Below are 17,031 nucleotides of genomic sequence, written 5' to 3'. Positions count from 1 at the left end.
GGAAACCATCAGAGAATTGGGCAGGAAAATTAAATATTAATAGTCTATCATGCAGCTGTATTTTTACACAGAAACACACATTGACATTGAAAACTAATCTATGTAAAAGAGATGAAAAAAAACCCAGGTTATTTAAAAACAGTATGTACTTTGGTCCCAATTATAAAGAAAAACTTTCAATATATATATTTAGTGTAAGACACAGAAACAAGTAGTGTAGCATAAAATACCCAAAGTACTAAAAGCAGAATTTGGGATAACTTCTTTTTATTTGTATTTTAAAATTATTTTCTAAGTATTGTGAATTATTTTGTGTAATTCCAAGTCTTATTGTAAAGTGATGCCATTGATGTATCTTTTACTCCTTTGGGCATTAGAACCTTGACTGTGATGGTGATGTAGAAGACATCAGTTCCAGACACACACATTAAACAGTGCCATATGGGTGGGCCTTCAACGTATTTCCACAGCCAACATAGTTGTATTTTGGAAATGGCTGAGTTTGTGCTCTAAACTGAGAATAAGGTACATTTTATTGTATGCATACATAGATAACATATGAAAAATCTATAGTATATTTAGATAATGATTTCCACTTCTTCCTCACTGAAACCTGATTGAAACCCTTCATTGTGAAGTCTATCTTCCTGGGTTCTATTCTCATGGATCACAGGATCCTGTTTTATGTGCCCCATGGCAGAATTTTTTTTCGCTTGTCTTTATTTTATCAAGTCCTAGAGTTTCTCAAGTATATTTGCTCAGCATTTTCTCTAAGCACAGTCATTCTGGAGGCTTTTCTTTCTTCTGTGTGCTGCGCTCATAATGTTGAATGCCTTACGTGGTAACCGCTGATTTTGCTTTTATCTGTCTGTTGAATCAAATAGTTGTCTACTTGGGTTTGTAGTCCTGCATGTGATCTTTCTGCCAGAGACTTGCTCTCTATAATCAGTGCTCTGTATACCCAACTGAGGAATATTTTCCAATCATTTTTATATGTATAGGATTGCTCGTACTTGGGGCATGTGCTGAAAGAACTTTGACACAGCCAGTGTCAATAAACCACCATGTGTCTCCCAGATAGCAGTACCTCAGTATTGTTTGCTGAATAGCCATGGCATTGTTACATACTCATTGTCATATAGTCATATATATATATATATATATATATATATATATATATGTGTGTGTGTGTGTGTGTGTGTGTGTGTGTGTGTGTGTGTGTGGCATACACATTTTAGACGGAGGAATTGGGGGCATGTCTTTCTTTAATGTTTAGGAGAATTTTAGGTGGTTTTGTTCTATACAGGTGCAAGAAATTCTAACTCTGAGTATACAAAAACAGATTTAATAAACTGGAATAATATTTGCAACACAAAGTTTAGAGCACCCAAATGCCTTCCTCTTATCACCATGTATACTCTTTAAAGCAGAATAAAGTAAATAGTTACAATCTGAAAATCTGAAGTGACCTTAAGTTATTTTCTAAAGGACCAAACCACTTGCTCCTTCACCCCATAGTGTTACTGAAGCGTGACTCCCCCTGGCTTTCGTGGTTATTAGTATTGCAATCTCTCTATGAAAGTAACAGTTCTAGGTGAATTGTGACTTTTGGGACTTACAGTTTATTCCACTGAGAATAGTTTTATTTTATATTCCTTAAATTGTTATATAAAGACAATTCACATACTTTAAAATCCCTGTAATTTCCATATGTTTTAGCAGACTAAATATTTAAGGGTATATGTTTCTTGATTGGGAAACAGTTGCAGTGGTTTTAGATGCATATGTTTTGTCTTTCTTTCAAATCCAGATCCCATAGTGAGGATAATTTAGTCGTTCCAATAAAATATTTTAAGGTCTTTTTATTGAAGCAGAAATTAGAATAATTATCATTATTTATAAATACTGCTTAACATAAAAAGAACTCCAAAGAAATTACGATCATTCTGTAAAATTAAAAGTAAAAAAACACTTAAAGATGCATGAGTATAATATAAAATATTCCTTGGTAAAAACTGTGTGCATAAATAACTTGTATTTTGGAACAGAACTTGGAGTATTCAGTTTGTCTAAGTAAATCCCAAACCAGAAAATTTTAATGAAAGAAAATATCCTCTAAAGTAAGAGTAAATATATTTCTTAAATATGTTTCTTCCCTTTATTAACAAATAGCTAATAAGGAGCCATCCTGTTTTTAGTGCAATGCTTCTAGATTGCCATTTACCTATTCTAGTAAAGCTACCAGACCTACAGTTGCCATGGCGGTAGGTATAATGTGAAAAACAATTCATGTGGCCCAACACCCACGTTGTGTTATAAGTTATTATACTGACTGTAAGTAGTATTTCTCAGTAGGATCACTGTTGGTATTTTGAGAGAGAATATCATTGTTATGGGGGATTTTAACATTGCACTACATTAAACAACTCTGGTCTTTTAATCACTTCACAATGATTGGGACATCCAAAATGGCCCCTGGAAAATATTGTGTGAGGGATACATCCCCTACCTGAAATCCACTGATCTAGAATAGGGACCAGCAACATTTTTCTGTAGAGGTGGATAATAAATACTTCATATGCGTGGTCTATGCAGTCTCTGTCTCAGTTATCAACTTGGCTATTGTGGTGAAAAAGCAACTCGCATATAGATGACATGAGAAAGAGTAGCCGTGTTCCAAAACAGACTTTATTTTACAAAAGCACGTGCTGAGCAGATTTGCAGTATAGGCTGTAGTTTGCCAATCCCTTCGTAAGTACCACAATTCTACCAATCTGAACACAAAGAATGCTATTTGGTAGTATTATGATAATTAGGGGGTTTGGGGCTGCAAATAACATAAAATCGTATCTGTTGTTTCTAAAGATAGAGTGGTTTCAGTCTTGGCTAGTTTCATGTGTGATTGTCGTAAGAGACCTAAGTGCTTTCCATCCGCTACTCTGTTATTCTCAGTTGCTGTCATTATCTCCCCTCCTAGTCATAGATAGATGCAACAGTCATGCCTCGTTACAGCAGAGCACAGGGGAGAAGGACATGTCCATGGATTCCAGGAAAACCTTTCCCAGAAGTCTCCAGCTGAATTGCTCTCAGATCTTGTTTGGTTGCATCTCCAAACCTGAACTAAGAAATAGAAAAAGGAAACAATCCCACATATTTTACATAGGATAATTACGATTCTCTTCCTTAGCCTGGAGAGACAGATTCAGCCTTAACCCATACCTGGAGATGACCAATATTTAAATGAGCCGTGATTACATGGGTAAGAAAGAGCAGGAGGCTTTGAGAGGTGAGTGAAGAAAGATGTCTGTGAGATGCAATGTTTTCCACGTTAACTAAATTGCACTGAAACATAATTCTGTCTTAGATGGTATTTGAGTCTATTTGTTTCCCTCTGTTTCCTAACTAGTCAAACGCAGTGTTTCATTCTACCTATCTTTGGTCAGAGGACAGGGAGGAGTGTAGACCAACATTCCACCCACTGATGACAGGTCATCTGTCTCTATTATTGAAGAACCATCGCAGAGCCTATGCTCTCCTGCTCAGAGGTCAGTAAAACCCGTATATGAAAGACAGATAGTGTTTGAACTTGGTTAACAGACATCACTTAGCAGTCCCTTAAGGAACCTCTCAAACATGCTCCTGCTAATCATACATAGTTAGTATAGACTCTGGTTTATATTATAAGAGTTGAAAATAATCTGCTGAAAAGCATTTTCACTGAAATGGTATAATTATTTTGGTGCTAAAGCAAATACAGAAGACCCATGGATTCCTTTAAGCTCATAAAGTTGCTGCCCTACAATTTTAGATGAAGCAGGTGATTTGTCAAGAGAATAATTTGGTGGCTGGGAGGTACAGATATAACTAGAAACTGGTTTTCCCACTTTATTTTGCTATGTTTCCTGAATTACATCATGGCATTCCTGCAGCAAAATGCCTGCAAGAGACCTTATGCTTATCAGTAGGGGTGGCTCTGACTCAAGTCCTGATTTTTTTTCCTGGAGCTATTCCTGAATGTTGAGCTCTTTAAGTTGTCAGTATTGGGGTTGAACAAATACCTTTAAATGCAGCTCCATTTCTTGTAGTGACTTTTGGAGACTGATACTCTACTGTTTTGTGGATAGGTTTGTTCAGGAGACCTTGTTTTGCAACTCCCTCATATAATTCATTCAGTTTGGAAGGGGCTGCTCCTTTAATGCCAATAATTTACTTATGTGTTTATTCAGAAATATCAAATTTACTGTTCCATCCTCAGGGATCTCCATATTCTAGTGTGAAAGAGAATGCACTGAACAATTAAAACAGAGTGAGATGTGTGGCACAATCGAGGGAAGCATGGTGTCCTCTAAGGTCAAGGGTGAACAGGTCAAGAAGTGACTCCTGAGTTGAGTCTCAAAAGATAACCAAAGTTAATTCAAGTAAAGAAAATAAGGATAAAACTGGCGTATGGAAGGAATGACACAAGAAAGAAGGCTTAGAAGGAATAACACAAGAAAAGTATTCGAGGAATGGGAGAATATGGAATGTTTGGACAACAGCTAGCAGTTCACTAGATCTGGAGTTCGTGAAGACCTAAGATGCACAATTGGCAAATACTGAGTAATGGGACTGTACTGGGGGACAGTTAATATAATTAGAACTTTATTCTTAGGCAGTGGGAGTCATCAGAGGCTATTCAATGGGACAGTGACATTATGTCATTCATGATTGTGAAAACCATTATGGCTTTGGGATAAAGAATGGATTAGAGGGGTAAGACTGAAGGTAACGAGACCAATCAAGAGTCTTTTTCAATAATCTAATAAAGAGATGCCAAAAGCCCTGATTAAGGCAGTGGTGGTGGAGAGAAAAACAAGAGATGGTTATGAAACAGGTGCTGATAGAATTTATTAGACTTGAACTTTTTATGGTAGGAGGTAAGAGAAAGGAAAGGAATTAAAAATGACTCCTGCATTTCTGAAAGGGCTTGATACATGATAGTTCTATTCATTGACATAGGACTATAGGAGTTGGGCCAATGTTGTAGAAAGATGAGTTCAGTTTTAAGCCTGTTCATTTTGAAGTGCTTGGAATCCTAGTAAATCATTGTGTATAGGAGGCTGGAACCCAGGAAAGAGCTCTGAGCTAAAGATGTAGATGTGGGAGTTTTCAGCATAAAGTAAGACACTGACATGAATGAGACCACACAAGCACTAGAGCAGAGAGAGATGAGATACAGTGATGGAGTTCAAAGCAGAAACATGAATGGCATGGGTCTACAAGAGGATACAAACAGGACTAAGAATATGATGTTGAGAGGGTACAAGAAGACCATGAAAGTGTGGTATTCTTGAAACAAAAGAAACAACAATATTGCCAAATATTTCTGTGTTCTCAAATAAGATAAGATTTTAAAAGAGGCCCCTGGGTATTTTGAGATGACGTACTTATTGATTTTTTTATTTAGATAAGGATTGTGTGATCATTATATAAGTAGAATATATGCATATATAATGTATATGGTGAAAAATAGATATAATTTTTTATAATTTAAGAGTCACCCTAAACCCACTGCCCAGCATAACTACTGTTAAAATTTTGATGTATATCTTTCCAGACTTTTTTCTATATGCAAATATATTCTTTATATCCAGATATATGTCTATATATAACAAAATGAGTTCATACTATAAAAATATTGGATGCTGCATAAATTTGCTTGTCATTCTTGCCCAAGACCATGATAATCTTCTCCACATCTTTCTAATTTTAGTATATAAGCTGGGAAATCACATGATGTCCATTGAATTAAGTAACTAGAAGATCATTTATAATTTTACAAGGCTAATTTCAGTGGAATGGCAAGGGCAGAAGCCAGATTGTTGTGGGATGGAGAATGAGTAGGTAGTGAGGAAGCAGAACAGGCATTATAGACTATCCTTTCAAGAAGCTAGGCTGTGAAGGAGAAGGGAAGTATAGAATGTCAAGTGAGGAGTAGGATGGTGAAGGATCTTTTTTTTAAAAAAAAACAATTTGTATTTTAGTTTTTTAATTAGACAGTACTTTCCACTGCCTGGGAAGAGCCAGAAAAGGGGTGAAATTGAGGATACAGAGGAGGATAAATGATGAAGTGAGGCCTCAGTCAGGAGGCAGGGAGTGATGGGATACAGGAAAGAAGACTCAAGCCCCATATTTTAGTGAGGCAATTGGGAAGGAGTTAAGGCTATAAACGGATGGTGATACATTTGCGGATGTGTCATCTGAGGGGATTCTGGTCGTCTTAGAATGACTATGGCTGATGTATGAATGTATTGAGCTATTTGATGGTTTTTGAACTTGTAGGAAACAAAGACTTTCTAAACTGGATTAGATCCATTATCTGTTCACTTTTATCTTGAGAGTCGTATCAAGAGATGCATGTTAGAAGGATCTAGTTAGTCTTCTCTGACAAACCGAAAGGTCAGAAGTGGTCCCTAATCACTTCAGCTACCTTAAATAATACATCAGGGATTTATTATCCACATATTTCTGTGAAGTTTCTTGAAGCTGTGTATTTTCTTAGTATGTTCTGCCCCCACCCAAGACTTATCACTCATGAAATAATATATTGAACACATTTCAGGAAGTTCAGTTGTATCTTGGAAGAAACACAGATTTGGAACAAACTTTGGTTGAATTCCAGTAACCTTGGAAAAGCAATCTTTAGTTCTCTTATGGGCTAAATTGGGGTACCATCACTAATGACCTGACAGCAGTGTGAAGATAGCATAAGGTAACATAAGTCAAGAGCCTGCACAGTAACTGCTTAGACAGCACACTCAGTGTGTGTTTGTGCCTTCCTCCATGACTGTCTTGTACACATGTTCTCACTCTCAGTCATTGACCAAGGACTCCAGCACACCGGGATTTGATAATAACAACATGAAACTACTAATAATTATAATAAATGTTGGCCAATGACCTGTTGTGTTCATTGAAATCTTTGTTGTTGGGAAATGTAAGTATCATGAAATTAATGGAAAGGATTGTACTATCTTGAGATGTAAAAAATTAACAGGGCCTCATTTGCATTTCCTAAAACCGTGGTAGATTCATTATTTATATTTATAAAAGCATATTACCTGAGGTATTTTTTGGCTCACAAATACAAAACTAAATGCCACTGAAGACCAGAAGGAAAGCTTGGTTATTGTTTCTTTATACATGTGATTTTCTGTATCAACAAGTTTAATAAGATGATTTACTAAGGAGAATATATGCTGAACACAACTTGTTCTGAAGTATCAATCCTCACTGTAAAAGACGTCTAAACAAATATAATTGCTGTAATGTGTTATGACCTTTCAAGTCTCATAATTCAGTTGAAAGGGGCAAGGCTAACACAATTCAGGAGTATTATTTCCAATTTACTCTAGCTGCCGCTGGATGCAAAGCAGTACCTGTTCACATTAGATCCGGTGAATCAGCCAGTCTGTGACATAGGAAACTGCATGAGGCAGGTCTATTAGGCTTAAATAATTTCCCTATGAATTTCTGCTACCTAATTCCTTTATAACTTATCAGCACATGTGTGAATTTAGCCTCAACTTTTAAAATAATATGTAATAATTCACTAGAGCTTACTTTAAAAATACAAGTCCTTGGATACTAATTAAGTATTTTTATAACTACTTAACTGTTGAAAATAGCTTTTAAATATCTGCATGTCTTTCTTCATATCATGATTACTTTGTCTTCTTGACTCTCCATCCTAGAGTTACTTGGATGCCTTTTCATAGTCTTGGTTAATTTGTTTCCTGCGTTTTTTTGTTTTGTTTTGTTTTGTTTTGTTTTTGTAGCAATTCAAACAATCATTGATTATTTTCCCATTACTCTGTTGCACGAACTACTTACTATGGCTCTATTAAGACATTCAAATTTTGCAGCTGCCATTGGTTACCTCTGTACTGCCTGATCTAAATGTCAAGTTAAAATGAAATGATTTAATAGTCCCAGAGATGCCCATCCCAGCAGAGCTCACTCTCTGAGGGCTCCCCTCTTGGTGAATGGTTCCTACTTTTATAATCTGATGAGTCAGAACAAAGCTCACCTCGCCAATCGGCATTAAGCAAGTCTAATTCACCTTAATGCTTCCCACATCACCTAACTGGAGTGTGCTCAGAGTAGGTAGTTAGCATGTAGGCATTGAATAAATGACGGAGAGATAACTGAATGAAGGAAGAGATAAAAAAACTTTATATTTAATGATGTGTTATGGGATTCCACTTCTTTGCTAGAATATCAATATCAAAGGCTTTCAAAGAAATAGTTGAGAAGCAATAGACTCCTGCATTAAAAGTAAAATTTATCTATATAAATTACTTAAAAAAACTTTAATTAAATTTGAGTTTCTAATGGATTTGGGACATAAGTCCTCATTAATTTTTTTTTCTTTTTAAAATTGGTTGTCTAACTTTTAAGTAAAGATATCTTAATACTAAAATTACTTTAAAAAATTAACTCTTGTACTTGGTTATAATTTGAGGGTTTTCAAAACCTTGTCAAATAGGATTCAAATTATATTGTGGTAACTATTGTGGGAAATTTGGGTTGGATCAAATAGATTAGTTTTAGTATAACTCAAAAGACTCTCATAACAAAATAAAAGCTACATTTAAAAAAAAAGAATATCGAAGGCATTCTGAGGGAGAAAACTTACTTTTTTCCCCAGATCTGTAGCAGCTAAAATGGTGAACTCAGTAAAAAATAAAAAATCTTTCTGCATAAGAACATTTGTATTATATTTTAACGTGTGTACGTGTGTGTGTGTGTGTGTGTGTGTGCACGTGTGGAGAGAGAGAGAGAGAGAGAGAGACTCGAACTTGGCAAAGAATCAAGTCCATGAGTACTCATAGCATTTTGAGTAGTTCCCAATACTGCTAATTATTGTGAAAGTGAAGAGTCTCTGTTCCTGAATACATTAGAGAGCACATAACTTACGTAAATCAAATAGAGAACAACACAAGGTAACTTGTATTGAAATCATGTATTATATGGTAGTTATTCTAAATACTGGTGGAATTCAGAGAAAGGGAAAGATAATAGGACTTGTGTAAACAGGGAGACTTTGTAAAGAGGTTGGGACCTGAGAGGACCTTGAAGACAAAATGTGATTTGAGTCAATGAGGAGAAGGAAGACTTCCTGGGAGGCATTGTGGGCTCACCTGTAGAGCTTGACCTGTACTTTGCACAAAGTTATTCATGTGGAGATTAGAACTGAATCAAATATCATTAGTTTCAAAGTTACTTTTTCCTGAACAAAAATGGGACACGATTTAACACGTTCAACTACTATCCTGTTCTCATATGCACTGAAACGGTACATTTTTCTAAAATAAATAAAAGTAAACCTGAATATAAATTATGTTCTCTAAATAATACCAAGACATCGTGTGTTTTCAGGGTTTGGGGAAGTACTAAACGAAGAATGTGTCTAAAAATATGTCTGAAATGTATTTTAAACACTATTACTCTCTAGGAAATGGTCCCACGATGGAAAAGATAAAGAACTGATGCTTTAAAAATATAGATAAATATTTGGATATTTCAGATGTTCACATTTAATCAACATTTATGAAGGGTCTAACTCTCTACTATATCCTACAGATGACAGAAAATAAGTGAAAAACTCAATTTGTGTCTTAATGAGTTTATAACTTGGTGAGTTATGTGAAACTGTATGTCAGTTTCTTAATGAGCCAGTTAAGAAAAATGTTAAGATCTTCTGTTACTGACTGTAAATACAGTCTTGATTCAGGGATTATGCAGAAGGTGCAGAGTGAGGATGTCAGTATTTGGATATTGGAGAATGAAAAGGGATGTGTCCCAGTTAGAAACTTTGGGAAGAGGTGTAAACTATGTGTTGTAATGTGGTCCACACCTGATTGGAGCTGAAGTCTTTTGTTAAAGAAATAAGATCCAACAGAGCAGGATCAGAAAGTGGAATATCAGCCTGGTTACAAAGAGGAGTTGTTGGAAAAGAGAATTAAGCAGTTGTTTTGGTTTTCTAGAAAAGCAATGTTTAGGATAATTAGTTTGGGCTAAATTATACAGTGAGACCAAAGGAAGGCAGTTTGGTGGCTATTTTGCTATAATCTAAATATGAAATGATTAGAGACTAGTGAAGATTTGAGAAATATGGTTATTGCATATGAAATTCTAATTTATGGGCTGAAGAACAAAGAATAAATTAATTGCCAAATAAGCTAGCTTTCTACTGAATAATTTAAAGTTACTTTTGGACTGTAAAGATAATTCCTTAAAAACGTTACCTGGAATACTAAGAGTTCTGATTTTCAGTTGTTGGACTCTATTGTTCAAATCTGAATTGCAGTGTTGCTGAAGGATAATAAGCAAGTTTCAAATTTCTAAATAAATAATTTCATGTAGACAACGTGAGTTCTTGATTGGACGCTGGACACCTTGCGTGGCATATGAATAAGCCCTGCTTCCCTGGATACCACATAGGTTCACACCCAAGTGGAAAACAACCCATAATTTAGGAGACACTGAGTCTGTATATGTTTCCAAAATTAATTAAAATAAGACTATGAATGCAGTGAAAAGCAAGGAAATGAATTTGATAGATACTAGATTTTATTTTCAGTTTCAAATTACTGTCTGTCTATTAGCATACTCCAGGAGTAGTCAATGTCTATAAAATTGCCACATAGTATTAAATTTTATGAGTATGCTATTGTAAGTATGAAAACCCATTTCAGTGAGATATGGACATGGTTATTTCTTTTTAATCTGCAAACTCTAGGCCATATATTATTAGTCTCAACTTACCACCTTGAAAGACTTGAGGCTTTGGAGCTTTCTTCACATATATATATATATATTTGGTAACATTTTGTTTATTTGCGTAGAAGAAAAAGGAGATTCTGAAAAGGATATAATAGCTTGATATGTTTATTAAGGCATTCTTTAATATGCATTTATGCTTTGACATTGAGTATTATCACAGTAATATTTTTCAAATTATTAGAATTATATTTTTGTTCTGCAGCATTTCTGTGAGTGTTTTGTTAAAAGGTACAGATTTACCAAGAATAGAGGTCTTGCAAATATTGTAATACTTGAGGGAAGTGCTAAACCACACTTCAGCAATGGCAGAGATACCCGCACCCCACCCTGCCTTCAGTGCAAATAGCAAAACTACTTAGACATTTCATATTACTTCAGTTTTGAATAAAAGGGGTGACAGATCCTGTAATTACAGCAGCAGTTCGCATCTTGGGTCACCTCTCAGTTCACTGAGCCAGGGATTTGAATGATTATTGTGTAAAGAATAGTGATGGATGGTATACTACTTCCTTATAGTCAAAGTTAGGAGAAATGAGCTTAAATTGAGCACAGTTAATGGAGGAACATAAGAAGCAGGGTTTTCTCACAGTTTGGCCACCGGACAGGCAATTTTCATACACATGGTAGCACCAGGAAGAGTGACAAATGCCATCCTCTCCTAACCTCCATTTGGGCATGGTGTCAGGGCAGAGTGTATTCTGGTGGTAGCTGGGATGCCTTTAACTCTCTAAAGATATGAAGAGAGATACAAAAGGCTTCTCCTGTTTTATTCTTCACTTTCTGCTCCTGCCTGTGATACATACACACAGATACTCTCTTCAGCTCCAGAAAATAGCCCCTTACGATAGAGTATCCAGATCCTAGAGGTACTTTAAAAAAAAATTAACAACAGAAAATTGGAACTACCATCATATTTCAGGTAACATATTTGGAAGACTTAGTTTTATAGGCCCCAAATAAAGAGATGTTGTTCTTATGGGTCATCTGGTCTGAGAAGAGATATCCCATGTCTTTCTTCACTGCTCCCCTACTGGCACATGTGGTGATGGTTCCTGATTACAACAATGATTCTTTAAGTGTCGTTCCTGAACTAGCAGCAGCAGCATCCTCTGGAAACTTGTCACAAATGAAAATTCTCCAACCCACCCCAGACCTAATGAATCAGAAACTCTCGGGGTGGGTCCCAAAATTTTTGTGTTAGCATGGCCTCTAGGTGATTGTCATGGAAACATACCTCTGAGAACTATTTGTATTTGTTTCCTATTGCTGCAGTAAAAAATGTTAGCACAAACTGAGTAACTTACCAATGTATTACTACTTAGTTTTTGAAGGTCAGAAGTCCAGGCAGACATGGCTGAGTCTCCTTGTTAAGATCTCTCAAGGCCGAAATCAAGGTGTCGATAGGACTGTATTCCTTACTGGAGGCTCTGGGGAAAAATCCACTTCTCACCTCATGTAGGTTGGTGACTGATTTCAGTTCCAGGTGGTTGTGGAACTCAGACCCTCAGTTCCTTGCTGACTTTCAGCCAGAACTCATTCAGCTGCTGGAGGTTACCCACATTCTTTTCCACGCTTTTCATGTGGCCCCTGCAGAACTAGGTTAAAGTTTTTCCCAATTCAAATCCCTTTGCTTTTTCCCTTAGCCCTACTGCCCTGCATCCTCTTCTGCTGTATCTCTGTCATGTTCTCTTCCACCAATTGCCAGGAGAAAGATCTGCTTTTTTTTTTTTTTCTTTCGAGATGAAGTATCACTCTGTCAACCAGGCTGGAGTGCAATGGCAGATCTGGGCTCACTGCAACCTCCGCCTCCCAGGTTCAAGCAATTCTCCTGCCTCAGCCTCCCAAGTAGCTGGGATTACAGGATCCTACTACCATGCCCAGCTAATCATTTTTTTTTTTATCTTTAGTAGAGACGGAGTTTCAATGTATTGGCCAGGCTGATCTGGAACTCCTGACCTCGTGATCCACCAGCCAGGCCTCCCAAAGTGCTGGGATTACAGGCATGAGTCACTGCACCCGGCCAAAAGATCTGCTTTTTAAGGGCTCATGTGATTATATGGTTCTACCCAGATAATTAGGGATAATTTCCCTATTTTAAAGGCCACTGACCTTAATGACATCTGTGAAATCCCCTTGATCGGGTAATGTGAGATATTTACAAGCATAACACAGGGGGCTGAGGTCACTGGGCCAACATTTTGTCTACTTCACATTACACCTCACAGGTTCTTTCTCTTGACTTTGCCAGGCCCCTGTGTTGCTCGCTAGCTGGCCCAGCTTCACAGCCAGCATCCTACTTTCACCACGTGAAAACAGTGTCAACTTGGGGAAACTGACATCATGACCTGCTCTGTCTCACCAGAAAAAGCAGCCACGTTGCCCATGAGCTCCCCGAGTGTATTAGAACACCTGCTGTTGGTGTCTTCCTCATCTAGTCTAACATTCCTTTATGTCTCTCTCCTGCCTCTTCCTCTCTCATTCTTCAGAAAAGGCTAGCTCCTCATTTTTTTTTTTTTTTTTTTTTTTTGAGACGGAGTTTCGCTCTTGTTGCCCAGGCTGGAGTGCAATGGCGCGATCTCGGCTCACTGCAACCTCCGCCTCCTGGGTTCAGGCAATTCTCCTGCCTCAGCCTCCTGAGTAGCTGGGATTACAGGCACGTGCCACCAAGCCCAGCTAATTTTTTGTATCTTTAGTAGAGACGGGGTTTCACCATGTTGACCAGGATGGTCTTGATCTCTTGACCTTGTGATCCACCCACCTCAGCCTCCCAAAGTGCTGGGATTACAGGCTTGAGCCACTGTGTCCGGCTTAGCTCCTCATTTTTTAAAAAATTTCTTTCCTTACCTCTATTTCCTCCCATGATTCAGAAGCCTCATGGTGTAACTAAGCCTTGGGATTCTTCTCTAGAAGCAGTACACCTGAGGGCTTTTGAACATAAATTCTAAAGTCAAGACAATTTAGGTTCAAGTTTTTTGGTTTTTTTGGAGATGGGGTTTTACTCTACCTCCCAGACTGGAGTGCAGTGATGTGATCTCGGCTTACTGCAGCCTCTGCCTCCCAGGCCCAGGCCATCGTCCCACATCAGCCTCTGGAGTAGCTAGAACTACAGGTGCATGCCACTATGCCCAGCTAATTTTTATATTTTTTTGTAGAGATGGGGTTTCATCATTGTTGCCCAGACTAGTTTTAAACTTCTGGACTCAAGCAATCTTCCTGACTCAGCCTCCCAAAGTACTGGGATCACAGACATGAGTAATCACACCTAGCCAAGGTTCAAGTTTATGACTATAATCAACTTTCTTAACTGTTTCATACTGTAGTTTCCTCATTTATAAATGGGAAGTAATAATAAAAGCTCATTAGCCAGTATTATTTTACTCATGGAAAAAGAAATTTAATGTACAGGAGACTTGGTACTAATAATGCCCTTCCAGCTACCCTAAATAGGGGAGAAATTTAAAGAAATAAGTGCAAAAAAGGCAGAAAAAAAACGCAATTCAAGGTTTTCAGACTTGATCCTGAAATGCTTAAGAAATTTAGAAAATTCATCTCATCTCATCTCTCTCCCTTTCTCAATAAATCTACTTTTTCAGGCATCTTGTTTTATGAGATTTCCAGTGCCATCCCTACCCCAAATGGTGTTTTGAAGGTTAGCATGATACTCATGCAGACAACATAGCAAAGAAGAAAAACTCACTTTTGCATGTGTGAATTTTCCACTGATTTTCAGAACAAATCCTTTAATAATATAATGTTATTACCATTGTAATATAATGTATTACCTTGTTTTACAAATAATGAAACCGAGGCTTAGGTTATGTAACTGACCCAACATCATATGCATGGAGGCAGATGAATTATCTCCACAACTCTCTGATAATGACAGACATTATCAATTATTAACTTCTAAATTCGTATCAACTAAAGCTAGCCTAGCATATAATAAAGTTTCGTGGAGTTTGGTGGCAGTAGTGCTCAGTATTGGTGAAGAGAAAAATTCTTGAGGAGAATCTGAAGCCAGAGCTTTGTGGAGAGAAAGCAGGTTTGGGTTGTCCCCTCAGCAACTGGAAGGCATCCTGGACTATGGTGATATGAAAGTATAGTAGAAAGAATGAAGATAACTTAAAGGTTAGGCAGAGAATTCCAAATACATTTTCCAAGAAGATTTAAAAAGAAGAATTTCTGCAGTGATTGATGCATTGCATTAACATATCTGGCATTTGAAGGCATTCCTTGGAGTGAGGGAATTTGAGTCAGTTTCTACTTACCAGGATACTGTCCAAGGAAACAAGCCCTTAACCCTTGGCCACTCATAGAGGAGCTCATTTTACTCTGACTTTTCATGTGTGTCAGGTTTTGTCTTTTTTATCATGAGTGGCAAATGGCTGCTAGCATCCTGGCCCATGCCTCTTTCTTACTATCACAGAAAGCATATGAAATTATCTAAAATATTATCAGGTGGTCTATGTTATTACCTTATGTAGAAACATAATCTAAACCTTTTTTTCTTAAGTTGAAATAGACAAATGGGATCTAATTAAACTAAAGAGCTTCTGTACAGCAAAAGAAACTATCATCAGAATGAACAGGCAACCTACAGAATGGGAGAAAATTTTTTGCAGTCCACTGACCTGACAAAGGGCTAATATCCAGAATCTACAAAGAACTTAAACAAATTTACAAGGAAAAAGCAAACAACCCCATCAAAAAGTGGATGAAGGATATGAATAGACACTTTTCAAAAGGAGACATTTACGTAGCCAACAAATATATGAAAAAAGCTCATCATCACTGGTCATTAGAGAAATGCGTATCAAAACCACAACAAGATACCATCTCATGCCAGTTACAATAGTGGTTCAATAAAAAGTCAGGAGAGAAGAGATGCTGGAGAGGATATGGAGAAATAGGAAAGCTTTTACACAATTGGTGAGAGTGTAATTAATTCAACCATTGTGGCAGACAGTGTGGTGATTCCTCAAAGATCTAGAACTAAAAATACCATTTGACCCAGCAATCCCACTACTGGGTATAGGCCAAAAGGATTATAAATCATTCTACTATAAAGACACATGCACATATATGTTTATTTTAAAGGCACGTGCACTGTTCACAGTAGCAAACACTTGGAACCAACCCAAATGCCTATCAGTGATAGACTGGATGAAGAAAATGTGGCACATATACACCATAGAATACTATGCAGCCATAAAGAATGAGTTCATGTCCTTTTCAAGGACATGGATGAAGGTGAAAACCATCATTCTCAGCAAATGAACACAAGAACAGAAACCCAAACAGCACATGTTCTCACTCATAAATGGGTGTTGAACAATAAGAACACACGGACACAAGATGGGAACATCGCACACTGAGGCCTATAATGGGGTGGAGGGCTAGGGGAGGGATAGCATTAGGAGAAATATCTAATGTAGATGATGGGGTGATGGATACATCAAATCACCATGGCACGTGTATAACTATGTAACAAACCTGCACGTTCTGTACATGTACCCCAGAACTTAAAGTGTAATTAAAAAAAAAAACACGTTTTTCATTACTTATCTTTTCTTTCTTTCTTTCTTTTTCTTTCTCTTTCTTTCTTTTCTTTCATTCTTTCTTCTTTCTTTCTTTTCCTCTTTCTTTCTTTCTTTCTTTCTTTCTTTCTTTCTTTCTTTCTTTCTTTCTTTCTTTCTTTCTTTCTTTCTTTCTTCTTTCTTTTAAAAAAGGGTCTCATTCTGTTGCTCAGGCTGGAGTACTGTGGCACAATCATGACTCACTGAAGCCTTGACCTCCCTGGGCTCAAGCGATCCTCCCACCTCAATCTCCTGATTCGCTGGGATTATAATATTGTACCAGCATGCCCACCTAATTTTTATATTTGTTTGTGGAGATGGGGCTCACTATGTTGCCCAGGCTGTTCTCAAACTTCTGGGCTCAAACCATCCAATCACCATGGCCTCTCAAAGTGCTGAGATTACAGGCATGAGCCACTGTGCACAGCTAAAACTTTTTTTTTTTTTTTTTTTGAGATGGAGTTTTGCTCTTGTTACCCAGGCTGGAGTGCAATGGCGCGATCTCGGCTCACCGCAACCTCCGCCTCCTGGGTTCAGGCAATTCTCCTGCCTCGGCCTCCTGAGTGGCTGGGATTACAGGCATGCGCCACCATGCCCAACTAATTTTTTGTATTTTTAGTAGAGACGG

At 37.4% G+C, this 17,031-nt stretch overlaps 1 protein-coding gene and 1 non-coding gene across 5 annotated transcripts in view; one reads left to right on the top strand and one right to left on the bottom strand.

Annotated features, from left to right (window-relative positions):
- CTNNA2 (catenin alpha 2) overlaps positions 1-17,031 on the top strand; it is a 1,155,573-nt gene that overhangs the window by 133,883 nt on the left and 1,004,659 nt on the right. The gene's annotated exons all lie outside the window — the stretch shown is intronic.
- On the bottom strand, positions 5,671-5,772 carry LOC120362173 (U6 spliceosomal RNA). Its single transcript, XR_005578149.1, has one exon. It is a non-coding gene; the product is annotated as a U6 spliceosomal RNA (small nuclear RNA).

Source organism: Saimiri boliviensis, chromosome 1, assembly GCF_048565385.1.
Source record: "Saimiri boliviensis isolate mSaiBol1 chromosome 1, mSaiBol1.pri, whole genome shotgun sequence".
Classification (NCBI taxonomy): Eukaryota; Metazoa; Chordata; class Mammalia; order Primates; family Cebidae; genus Saimiri; species Saimiri boliviensis.
The sequence above is the reverse complement of the archived record's forward strand: the minus strand, read 5'-3'. Positions and strand labels throughout refer to the sequence as shown.